The sequence below is a fragment of the Canis lupus genome, chromosome 20 (assembly GCF_003254725.2).
Source record: "Canis lupus dingo isolate Sandy chromosome 20, ASM325472v2, whole genome shotgun sequence".
Taxonomy (NCBI): domain Eukaryota; kingdom Metazoa; phylum Chordata; class Mammalia; order Carnivora; family Canidae; genus Canis; species Canis lupus.
This window is the reverse complement of record NC_064262.1, coordinates 7,562,396-7,573,383: the sequence shown is the minus strand read 5'-3', so window position 1 is coordinate 7,573,383 and position 10,988 is coordinate 7,562,396. Positions and strand designations below refer to the sequence as shown.

General features: G+C 49.2%; 1 protein-coding gene across 2 annotated transcripts in view; it reads left to right on the top strand.

Annotated features, from left to right (window-relative positions):
• The window catches only part of SLC6A1 (solute carrier family 6 member 1), a 42,079-nt gene that overhangs the window by 9,937 nt on the left and 21,154 nt on the right, over nucleotides 1-10,988 (top strand). The window contains exon 1 of one of the 2 annotated variants that reach the window (XM_025449785.3): nucleotides 8,334-8,420. The exons of the other annotated variant lie outside the window; for it this stretch is intronic. The gene's annotated coding sequence lies outside the window, so the exon portion shown is untranslated. Of the gene's footprint in view, nucleotides 1-8,333; nucleotides 8,421-10,988 lie in introns of those variants that run through there. 2 annotated transcript variants of the gene reach the window in all.

The window sequence follows — 10,988 nt, the reverse complement described above, 5'->3', positions numbered from 1 at the left end:
TGATTGCCTATAGGTTAAGATAACTGCGGCATCGTGCCCAGGACTTTTCCCCGTAGCTGTCAAAAACAAAACAAACGATTCCAGCGCTAATCAAGTGGTTGATTATGATACCTGCCAGGTAGCAACCAGGTTCTGTGTTAACCGCTTTACATATTATCTTATTTAACCCTCATAGTAGCTGGAAGTAGGTATCATCACCTCGGTCTTAGAGAGGAACCCGTGGTCACACAGCATCTGAGCTGAGGCTCAAAACCCGGGTTTTTCCTGTTCTCGGCCCGTGCCCTTAACCATGAGCCTGTTCCTCCTGCCCCTGTCGTAGCTGCCAAATCAGCTTCTGAAGACCCTGTGACACCCCCAGCGGAAGATATTCATGAGTTTCTTCATTGGCCCTGGACTTAAAATGCACTCAGTAAAAATCCCATTTTCCCAAATGGGTAGATTTTTCTTGCTGCATGTGAGTTTTTCGCTTTGCAAAGAAGGGGAGATTCATACTATAAAGATTCCTCTTGAAAGCTAAGTGAATGAATCAAGAACAGATGCACTGGCTAAAGTGAGCATTCATTTGAGGCTTTTAAAAATAAAATCAGCTTTTTCTTGTGGGAGATATCAAGACCCTGGAATCTGACCTTTAGTCAATTCTGAAAACACACACCCTCCTCATTCTTGCAAAATATGCTAAAACAGTGTCCCTCTACATTAAAAAAAAAAAAAAAAAATTCCAACTGAGCTTGTGTTAAGAGAAGACAGGATTTGTTGTTTCCCAAATATAAATTACAATTACAATACTGAATATGCTTTTTTGATCAATACCATCCACCCCTGGAGTTTTGCCCATCTCCTAGGGAAGTTCGGGAAAGAGTAACTTTGTCCTTCTACCACTTAGAGGAAGAGCTTTCTGGAGTGACTAGATTGCAAACTCAGGACCCACTGAGAGCCAGGCAGGTCAAAGAAATGACTAAAGAGGTCAGGGAGAGGGTAATAGTCATGGCAGGACGTACAGTAAATGGGAAAACACAGACCTACTCCCTTCCCCCAATACCTGCCCATCCAAGTTTTAAGGTTCTGATATCAGTCAACCAGACACGCATAAAGGACCCATTCGGCGCCCCCACAAGCCATCAGTTTGAAATCCCCGCTGCTTCTTATTGTGACTTTGTGCGGGCTTGGTCCAGACGGTTGACCTTTGGGGTCCTCAGTGTGTTCATCTCTAGAATGGAGCCAATAAGCCAGCGGAGTTGGAAATGGAGCCCCAGATGTGGGTGCTTGATAATGAACTGAAGGAATGCCAGGAGCCACAGCCACTGAAGTGCTCTTCTGTGACACACAGTCAGCTCTCCATTTAGGTGGCGTGTCTGCGTGTGACTTATTACAGATTATCATTTAGTTCGGCCCGTGCCTGCAGTACTGCGTTTTCCTTTTTCCCCAGTCTGAGATTTTGAAGGGCGTTTATCTTAATGCCCTTCAGAGTCCTTCAAGCACATCTTGAACAGGAGAGAACAATTATTCAACACCCTGATTTTCTCACAAGTGTATCTAAAAAGGCAAAGAGTGATGTAAAAGAACGCTAGGTGGTCATCATGTCACTCTCATTTCCTGATCAGAATTAATCCTTTCTGACTGATTGAGCCCGGGCCTTTTCAGAGGCAGCCCCCAGAGCGCAGCCCTACAAGATTGCACGTTCTCGACTGAGGGAGGGAGGAGGAAAGGCGCAGCCTGGAACAGGACTGCGAGAGCCCCGAGGCTGGTGCCTGGCGCAGGGTACCTCCCAGTAGGTGCCTCGAGCCCTCCAGGAGAGCACAGACCCATGGGCTGGCCCACAGAGCATCCAGTTAAACCAAAGGGAGGAAGCCAGCGTGGCAGGCCCTGCGGCCTCTGGCCAGGGTCACAGCTCCTCAAATGCTCAAGACTGGGGCTCTGCAACCACGTTTCTTCCTGCTAAAACACAGGCCCCCTCCTTCGCTGGTTCTCCGGAGGCTCCAGTGAGATCCCAGAGTAGAGCCTCGTGCAGCCCACAGGAAAGGGACAGCACCCCATCTCCCCTCCCTCCACTGCCCTTTTTATGTTTCTTTTTCCTCCCATCTTCCTCCTGTGCCCCTGCTCTCACTGCTTGCTTGCTCTGCTACTCACCTCTCCCTCTGATATTCCTCACTCTCCTCCTTCCTGCCCTCTCTCCATCCCTCCCCACCCCTCAGCACCCACCACCCACGGAGGGCTGGACTCTGTGCCCCAGGCACCTGCTGGAGCTGCCCCACTCAGGTGCCAGCGGAGGAGGTGAGTCCCGGCTCTCCTTACAGGGAGCCCTCAAGAGCTCATCTCTTGGCAGTCCTGTGACCTCATGGTAGGACCCTGAGCTGGCTGCAGGGGAAGCATTTATACCACAGAAATCAACCTTTTGTTTGCTTTCCCCGGGGCCTGCCTGGGACCCCCCAAGATGCACACCCCCTACAGTGCCCAAGGTGAGGAGGAGTGATTAGAAGCATGCTACTGCCTCCTGGATCTGGGAACGCAGACAAGGTGCTTTACTACTTTGAGCCTCAGTTTCCACATCTGTGCAATGGGGTGTGGAGAGAGGTATATATGATCATCTGTGAAATGCACTAAATGTATTAAGCATTTAATAAGCATCTAGTGTGGTCCTTGTTCTTATTACAGGACACATTGCACCCCCTTTTTCCTGCATTCAAAACCCTTTACTGCTGCTTTCCACCTCTCCAGCCCCAGCTCCTTAAGTCACCTCAGCTTCTAGCCAGCCATGCCTGGCTCCTCACTGGTCCCAAATACATTATGCATTTTCACCTTCTTCTCTCTGCCCACAGTGGACCAGCAGCTAGACTTGGGGTAAGACAAGGACTCCAGTCCTGCTTCTCTGGCTCTGATTATAGAGAACCCCCCACCTCTGTCCCCTTCTGCCCGAGGGACACAGTGCCATCCTCTCCCAATTGCCTGCCAAGGGGGCCAACCCTCCTTCTCTAGCCTGACAAAGAATTTATCACATGGATTGCTGGTTACCTGTGGCCCAGCCATCTGAGAACTCGGTGGCAGCAGAGCGAGACCCCGACTGGCATCTTTATTCCCCTGCACCTAGTGTGGGACCTGCTCCCCAGGGGCATGCACGGTCTGTGAGGGCTGGATTAGACTGAACATTGCCTTGACAAGAGGAGGTGCTCAGTGGGGCTTTGCAGACAATTAGGGGCCAGGACAGATGTTAGTAAACCACTGATTGAGCTAGACACACAGGGTGAGATGAGAATCAGGACACAGATTGGAAGGCGCCCTAGAAGGCGCAGTCTGGCACCTCTCCTTGCACACGGAGGAGAAGCACAGCACAGAGAGCAGAAGGGGCTGGCTAGAGATCACACAGCTAGCACTGTGTGCAGTGGATTCCCCCGGGGGCCTGCGGCTCCCAAGTCTGCGCCTGGCCATGCTCCCTCTTTGCCCTGCAGACGTGGCCTGAAGGCCAGCCTCCTTCCTGCTGCACCCAGAAGCCACATGTGCAATTGGAGGAGAGCTGGGGACTCCCAGAGGGGATCACTACCCCTTGGGGCTGGCTCCCCTTGCCCCCGGGGACTCTATAATTAGAACCTCTAGCCCGTGGGGCCTGGTGAGAGCTGTTTAGCCTGGATCCCAAGTGGCCTCTTATTGGCTCCTGGGACACTGGCAGGCTTGCCCGATAAAACCATGGGGACAAGTTAGCCTCTCAGGGAGCCAGGCCTCTGCAGCCTCCCTTAGGTTTCTTAAAAGGAGTGGCAGGCCTTGTCCTTGTGAGGGTTTGCCCTGGAGGGAATTGCTTGCTGGAAATAGGCCACTCTTACCCTAAAGGTGGGGTTTGGGGGTTCCATGAGTATCCCACTAGAGACAGCAGAGTGTTTAAGGTCATGTATACAGGACCCCAGCTGCCTCATCTTAGCTCCCCTCGCCCCTAGATATGAGACCTTTGGCAAGCCACTTTAACCTCTCTGTGCCTCAGTTTACCCATCAGTAAATGGGGAGGGAGTGATAATACACAAAAATTATTTAAAGCAGGCCCTGGCATGTTAGTAAGTGCCGGGCTCACTTCCTTCCTGAACTCTGAGCTCTTCTTTTCCTTTCCTTCTTTGTTCATGAAAAGTTGGGAATCTTTTTTCCTGTGTGCAACCACAAAAGAAAGAGAAGCTCAACTCCTGGAGTTTAGTTCATTGTTAGATGGGTCTGTTAAGCCTCTAGCAGTTATAAAGCTGATTTTTTTCCCTCACTGCTCGTTGGGGGTGTGTGGGTGCATTCTCTCGCCTTCTCCTACATTCCAGCTTTGGGGGGGACCCTGGAAAACCAGAATTCCAGGCTCTCAGAGGCTTCAAGTAGAGGGGAAGGGCTTGAGTCTGAGTTTTCTCATCTGCATGGGGCTGTGAGGCTGGGGAAACTCATCTATGTGCAGTCACATCTCTTCCCCTCAGAACCCAGCCGGAAGGCTCGAATGGGTGGTAAGGCTACATCTAAAGACTTTGAGAGCTTCACCCGGCCTATGTCTGGGAGACCCCTGCTGGGTGAGCAGATACCACCATATTGTGAGAGGGCCTGGGTTAAATCCTGTGTGACCTTGGGCAGGTCATTTGGCCCCTCTGAGCCTCATACCATCATCTGCAAAGTGAATCTAGTGATCATTTTAGTTTCAATGCATTTAGCACTTGCTGGGCCAAGCACAGCCCTAGAAAATTCAAACCCAGTCCTCACTCTGTGTGAAGTGGTTACTGTTGGCTCCATTTCCCGATGAGGAAATGAACACTTTGAGAAAATAAGTAACTTACTTGAAAGTCACAGCAGGATGTTGTGAAGCCAAAGGCATTCAACAGATGCTACTGAGAAATGCAGGGGGGTCTGCAAATTACCTCTCAGGTATGTCGAGGTAGATGAGTTCGAGCTGAGATGTGGAGCTGCTTTCCTTCATCTCTTGAGTATGAATGTGTAGTGAGCTGAGAATTGATTGGGGCGGTGGGGTCTGCAAGGATCATACTGTTTGTGTCCTGTGTGACCTTGGGCCAGCCACCAGCCCTCTCTGGGCTTTGTTCTTCATCTGTAGACTGCTGGTGTAGACCAGGTGTACCAGTGTGGCAGAGAGCAAGTCTGGAGCAGGAAGGAGGCTGCGTAAGTCCTGGCTCTATGCCCTATTGGCTGAGGGTCCAAGAAAAGGACCTACCATCTAGACCTGTGGCCATCCCGTTTGCCTGCAGCTCGCACCCTGGCCGATTGACTCCTCACCCCCAGACTCGGGTCTCTGAGACCTAAGTCCTGAGGCCTCCTGGACCTCTCCAACTGCCCCTTCTACATCAAAGCACCTTCTCCAGGGAACTGTCCCTGACCTTCAGGGCAGGTGGTGTCAAAGGCTACCCACAGCACTTGCATCCGCCTGCCCACTTCCATCCTCCCTCTAACCTTCTGCACATGATTATCAGCTATTAATTGGTCCTCATATTTGTGCAATGTTTTTCAATTACAAAGCACTTCCCCAGCCATTCATCTCTTTGAATAGCAACCTAAGCTGCTGTTTATTGAGCACTTCCTGTGCACCAGGCCCTCTGCTCTCACCACCCTCTTTCCATGCATTATCTCGATTCAGAATTTCACAACCATCCTATTGAGTACAAGAGTCCGTATTTACAGATGAGGAAACTGATACTCAGGCACGCTAAATATCTAGACCCCGGTCACACAGGGATTGGAACCAAGCTCTGTGAAATAATCAGTCATCCCTAGCTGACAGTTGCCAAAGCTTCTGTGTACACCCAAATCACTGGGACTTTGTTAAAATGCAGCTTCTGATCCCATGGGTCTGGAGTGGGGCCCAAGATTCTGCATTTCTAACAGACCTCTGGGCCATGCCAATGCTGCCTCTTGGAGAACCACACTTTGGATGGCAAGGCCTTGAATCACCAAGCAATCTGAGACTGTTTTACAATAGTCACAGGCTGGTGAGCCTCAGTTTCCCTTTCTGTCAGATGGGTGAAATAGCCTCTGGCTTACAGAGATGGCATGAAGGCTGTATGATACAGCACCTATGAAATGCCTGGCACGCAATAGGTGCTCAATAAATGCTGGCTCTTCTCCTTTGATAGGAGCTGGCATGGGTCTGGATACCCAACAGATGCTCAATAAAGCCTGTCCAATTTATTGAGCCTAGCATTTTTCCCTAAAGCAGAGAATAAACTGCATTATGTTTCCCTTTGGAATGAAGCCAAACCCAATATTAATTTTTTTCTTGAACTGCAGTGTTCCAAAAAGAAATAAAAGCAAGTAGAGTGATTGCAGTATGAAGCAAGCCTCTGTAATTTCTGTAATTACAGAATGGGAGCAAGACAAAGCAGGAGTATGTACAGCGTCATGGGAGGGAGTGGGGCCCCTACTCCCAGGCCTGCTGCTCCCGCGGTTGCCTTCCCGGCTCTTCATGGTGTCCTACTCCCTCTGAGCCTCGTTCTGGACCCAGCCCTAGCCTTGGACAATGGCAGCTCTGAGACACCGGCCTTGGCCTTTTGGCCTCTCCCCAAGTCCCCACCCCACGCAGCCACCAGTCCCTCTGATGCAGAGGGACAGAGAGGAGATTGTCCAAGGTGGCTGCCACACAGTCCCCTCCCCCCAGCCTGCCATCTGTGCAGGGCTGGGCTGCTGATAGCCAATCTGCTAGCAAGACCAGCAGGCCCCACTTCTAGAATTAATCCCTGGTCCCACTCCTCACCACCTCTGCCCTGGCTGCCACCATTTAGGTCACTGTCCTCCCTCACCTGGACTCAGCCCCTTAATGAGCCTTCCTATTTCTACCCCTGCCCTTCTGTAGCATCTGCTGGGCAGCCACAGTGAGACTCCTACATGTAAGTCAGATTTCCCCCACTACTTGCACCCTCTACTCTCTCCTATCCTGTTTAGAAGAAAATGTGAACTTCTTGCCACGGTCTCTGAGACCTTGTGTGATCTGGCCCTTGCCCGCCTCTGACTAGTTCTGTTCCCTCTTGTACTGGACTCCAGCCAGCACAGCCTCCATGCTGACTCTCAAACATGCCAAGCTTATTCCTGCCTCAGGGCCTTTGCACTTGCTGTTCCCTCTGTTTGAAATACTGTATCCTAGAGAGTTATATTTCTGGCTCCTAATTCAAACTGAAAAAGTTTTTGTTCAGGCCAGATAAAACAAGCCCAAGGGCCAATTTTGACCCATTTTGCCACTTCTGATCTAGAGCTTCCCAATTTCATTTTTTTTTTCTTATAAAGCATTTCCTCACTGAGGGATTGGCAGAGGTATTCTCTCTGCTTGGTTTGGCCCCATTTTTATCGATAGCTTTAGGACTTGGTCTCAAACTGCACATCGAGGAAGGAACATGTTCATGGGAACATTTTCACCACTTTCCTGCCTCGAGTCTCTTTCTTTAACTCCTTCCCAGAGCTTCCCTGAGTGAGTCTTCTTCTGAAATACTAATCTAATCACATCATCACCCCTGTTGCATTCCTGCTACTGGTCCCTAAGTTCCTTAGCCTGGCTTTCAAGGTCCTTTGCAAACTGACCTTCCTATCTTCAAACCTCTCTCTTTCTGTTCCTGCATTTCCCTCCACTTGGGAGGCCCTTCCCTCTTTTTGAGCTTGTTGAATACCTATTCACCCTCCAAAACCCAGTTCAAGTGTCCCCTCATTTGGGATGCCTTCTTTTTTCAAAATTAATTTATTTTAGAGAGAGAGAAAGAGAGCAGGGGAGGGGCAGAGGGAGAGAGAATCCCAAGCAGGCTCCACACTGAGTTTGGAGCCCAATGCGGGGCTCGATCCCATGGCCCTGAGACCATGATCTGAACCAAAACCAAGAGTTAGAGCCTTACCTGACTGATCCTCCCAGGCACCCCTGGGATGCCTTTTCTGGTTTAATTAAATCATCTCTTTGAGGCCCACAGTGTCTTGTTCATACAGTCTTACAGCACATATCTCAGGGTACTATGGTTGCTTACACGTGGAGATATTTCTCCTTCTAGGTCATGACCTTGTCAAGGTCACAGACCTTGTCTTATTAATGTTTGTGACCCATGTGTCCAGCCCAGCTCAATGTACACATTAGGCCCTCGGTAAATATTTACAAAATGGAATCTTTCTGCTGGCTTCTGTTACTTCACTGATTCGAACTCTGGTTCAGAATACAGAGTGCTTGAAATGATTGCTCCATCCTCATTTCAGCACACAGCATGTGCAAGTAAATACTTGCTGAATGAAGGAAGGAGTGAATGTGTAGGGGAGGGAATACAGAGGATGTGTCACTGTGGTTTCACATTACAGTGCCCTTTTGAACATTGCTTCAGCGGGATTCAGTTAATAAAACATTAAGGACTTGGAGCATGTAGGCAGGTTCTTGGTCTGCAGCATATGGTCACCTGACGTGGAAGAACCAGAAGACTCTGAAGATGGCCCCAAATCGTGAAGTGGTGAGAGGCATTCCTTTTACCCATCCTGCCAGCAGGTAGAGCAGAGTCACACGGTCCAGGCGGGTGGAGAGATGCATGGTCCTACTGCTGTAGAACACAGCTGTCCTCTGACACTGGGCGGCCCCAGTGTCAGAGGACAAAACGGGAGCCTATTTCAGGAAAGAGGAAATAACAACTGGCTGGAGGGTGGCTCCTACTTCAGAGATCCTTCATCTTCTAGAAGGATAGCCAGATTCCTTTGCTGTGAATTTGCACATGGATGTGCTTTCTGTGTGCTGTTTCTCGCGAGAGAGGGAAGCTGGTGTCAGGAATGAAAAGGGACAAGCAGCTACTCCTGGGGTATGTGAGTGAGGCCCCTTCTGGAAGTGCTGTCTGTAAGCCCTGGGCCCCAGGCTTTTTGACTAACAAGGATCCCTTGATCACTTTCCTCCTGTCTATTAGATGCTTCTGACCTTTGTTCTTGCCAGACTTGACTAGCCACAGAATAATTCTTTATTTTATTAACCAAACACACAAGTGGACCTCTCTCAGCTTCTGGCTGGCCTAGGGTGATGACCTGGACCATTCTCCAGATGGTATACAGAGAGCCCAAAGCAGGGAGATTTGAAATTTTTATTAGCTATTTTTCCCCACGGAGGCTAAAAGGACAATTTCCATCAGTCTTCTGAAAATGCTGCAAGTCTCTGGAGGGCCTTGGATAATAAGCTCTCGATAAATGTTAACTGCTGTTAGTAGTAGTAATATCATCATCACTGTGCCCATCATTGTGGTGATGAGAACGGCTGGGATGGCCTAAACCCTCCCTCTGAGCCAGATTATTCTATCGTAGGCTTTACATGCATGATCTCATTTACCCTTTACTACAACTGTACGAATGAAAGATTATTATTATTTCCCCATTTTACAGATGAGGATCAAAACGGGGAGGAACGGGCCCGGCGCTTGTAACTGTCTAGGGGAGCCGAGGTCTCTGACGTAGCACCATCTCACTGCTTTGCAACTCAGGGGCCCTTCTCCATAGGAATCCCCAAGGAAGCACCAGTGTATCAGTTCACGGCCTTATGCTGTTACCTTCACGTTTTGTCTTCTAAAAGGAAAACTCCACATACGGTTGTGTGGTTCTTTAGAGGGCAGTTACAGCATCTGGCTGAATCTTTCCCATATTCCGAAGATAGCGTGAATGCCTTCCTCACGCTGAGCTCTTTAAGCGGCCACAATCTCTGATCTCTCTGGCCTTTGCACGAGGAGATGCTAAATGTACTCATGGAGAAGACCGTGGAATAAACCTCCTGGTGAACCAGAACTCTGCTTCCTTCCGACCCTCTACTTTCCTCTCTGTTGATGCTGAATGGTTTCTTCAAAGGACATACACACCACATTTCATCCCATTAAACGCAGCCTGCCATCTTGCCTGCTTGCTGGGAGTGAGCCACAGCTGTGTCTGTCTGTCTGTCTCCCTTCCTGTGTGGTGTGGCGCAATCTGAGGTCCAGTGCACAGATTTTGGAGTTTGGTTTGAGTCTCCATGGATAATCAATCAAGATATAAGTATAAGAGTGTATCCAGAGCAGAGGCTGGAAGTTGTTCCCATAGGCTACTGGCCTACCTCAGAGCTCAGTCAAGTTGGTAGAACAGAGATTCAGGACTTTAGCAGGAATCCCCTGAGCCAACATGAGCAAAAACAGGGCACTTATTTTACCACAGTGGGGATGCTTTCTTTGTAAACTCTAAGCGTAGGAATGTAGTCCGTTTTAAGAAAGCCTGGAATGGCAAAGATAAATGCTGTCAAGACTCTGCAACGTTTGACCTCAATTTATTCTTTCCTCCTCAGCAGACCAACTCTCCCTGCTACTCTGAGTACAGGTGGGCAGAAGATAGCTGCCTAAGAGTTCCCAATTCCCCCAGACAGGCTGGCCTTCTTTCTCAGCCTCATGCCAAATTACCAAGGAAGGAGTTTTGTTTGACTAGCCAGAGTCAGGTGATCAGCCCCAGTCCAAGGTGTTTGGATCCTTTTGAACAAACATGGTGGCTGGAGCCCACAAGGGTAGGTCATGGGGACAGTTAGGGGCATCACTGATTTGACAATTAATGGCTAACCCCCCCCAACACACATATACACAAAAGGGGGTCCATTTTATTTATTTTTTAAATTTAAATTCCACTAATTAACATATAGCGTAATAGTGTATTATTAGTTTCAAAGGTAGAGATTATTAATTCATCAGTCTTTTCTTTTAAGGATTTTATTTATTTATAAAAGACACAGAGAGAGGCAGAGACATAGCAAAGGGAGAAGCAGGCTTCCTGTAGGAAGCCCAATATGGGACTCAATGCCCGGACCCCGGGATCACACCCTGAGCCAAAAGCAGATGCTCAACCACTGAGCCACCCGGGTGTCCCAATTCATCAGTCTTAATATAACACCCAGTGCTCATTACATCATGTGCCCTCCTTAACGTCCATCACCCAGTTACCCCTTCCCCTCACCTCCCACCCTCCCTCCAGCAACCCTCAGTTTGTTTCCTATGATTAAGAGTCTCTTATGGCTTGTCTTTCTCTCTGATTTCATC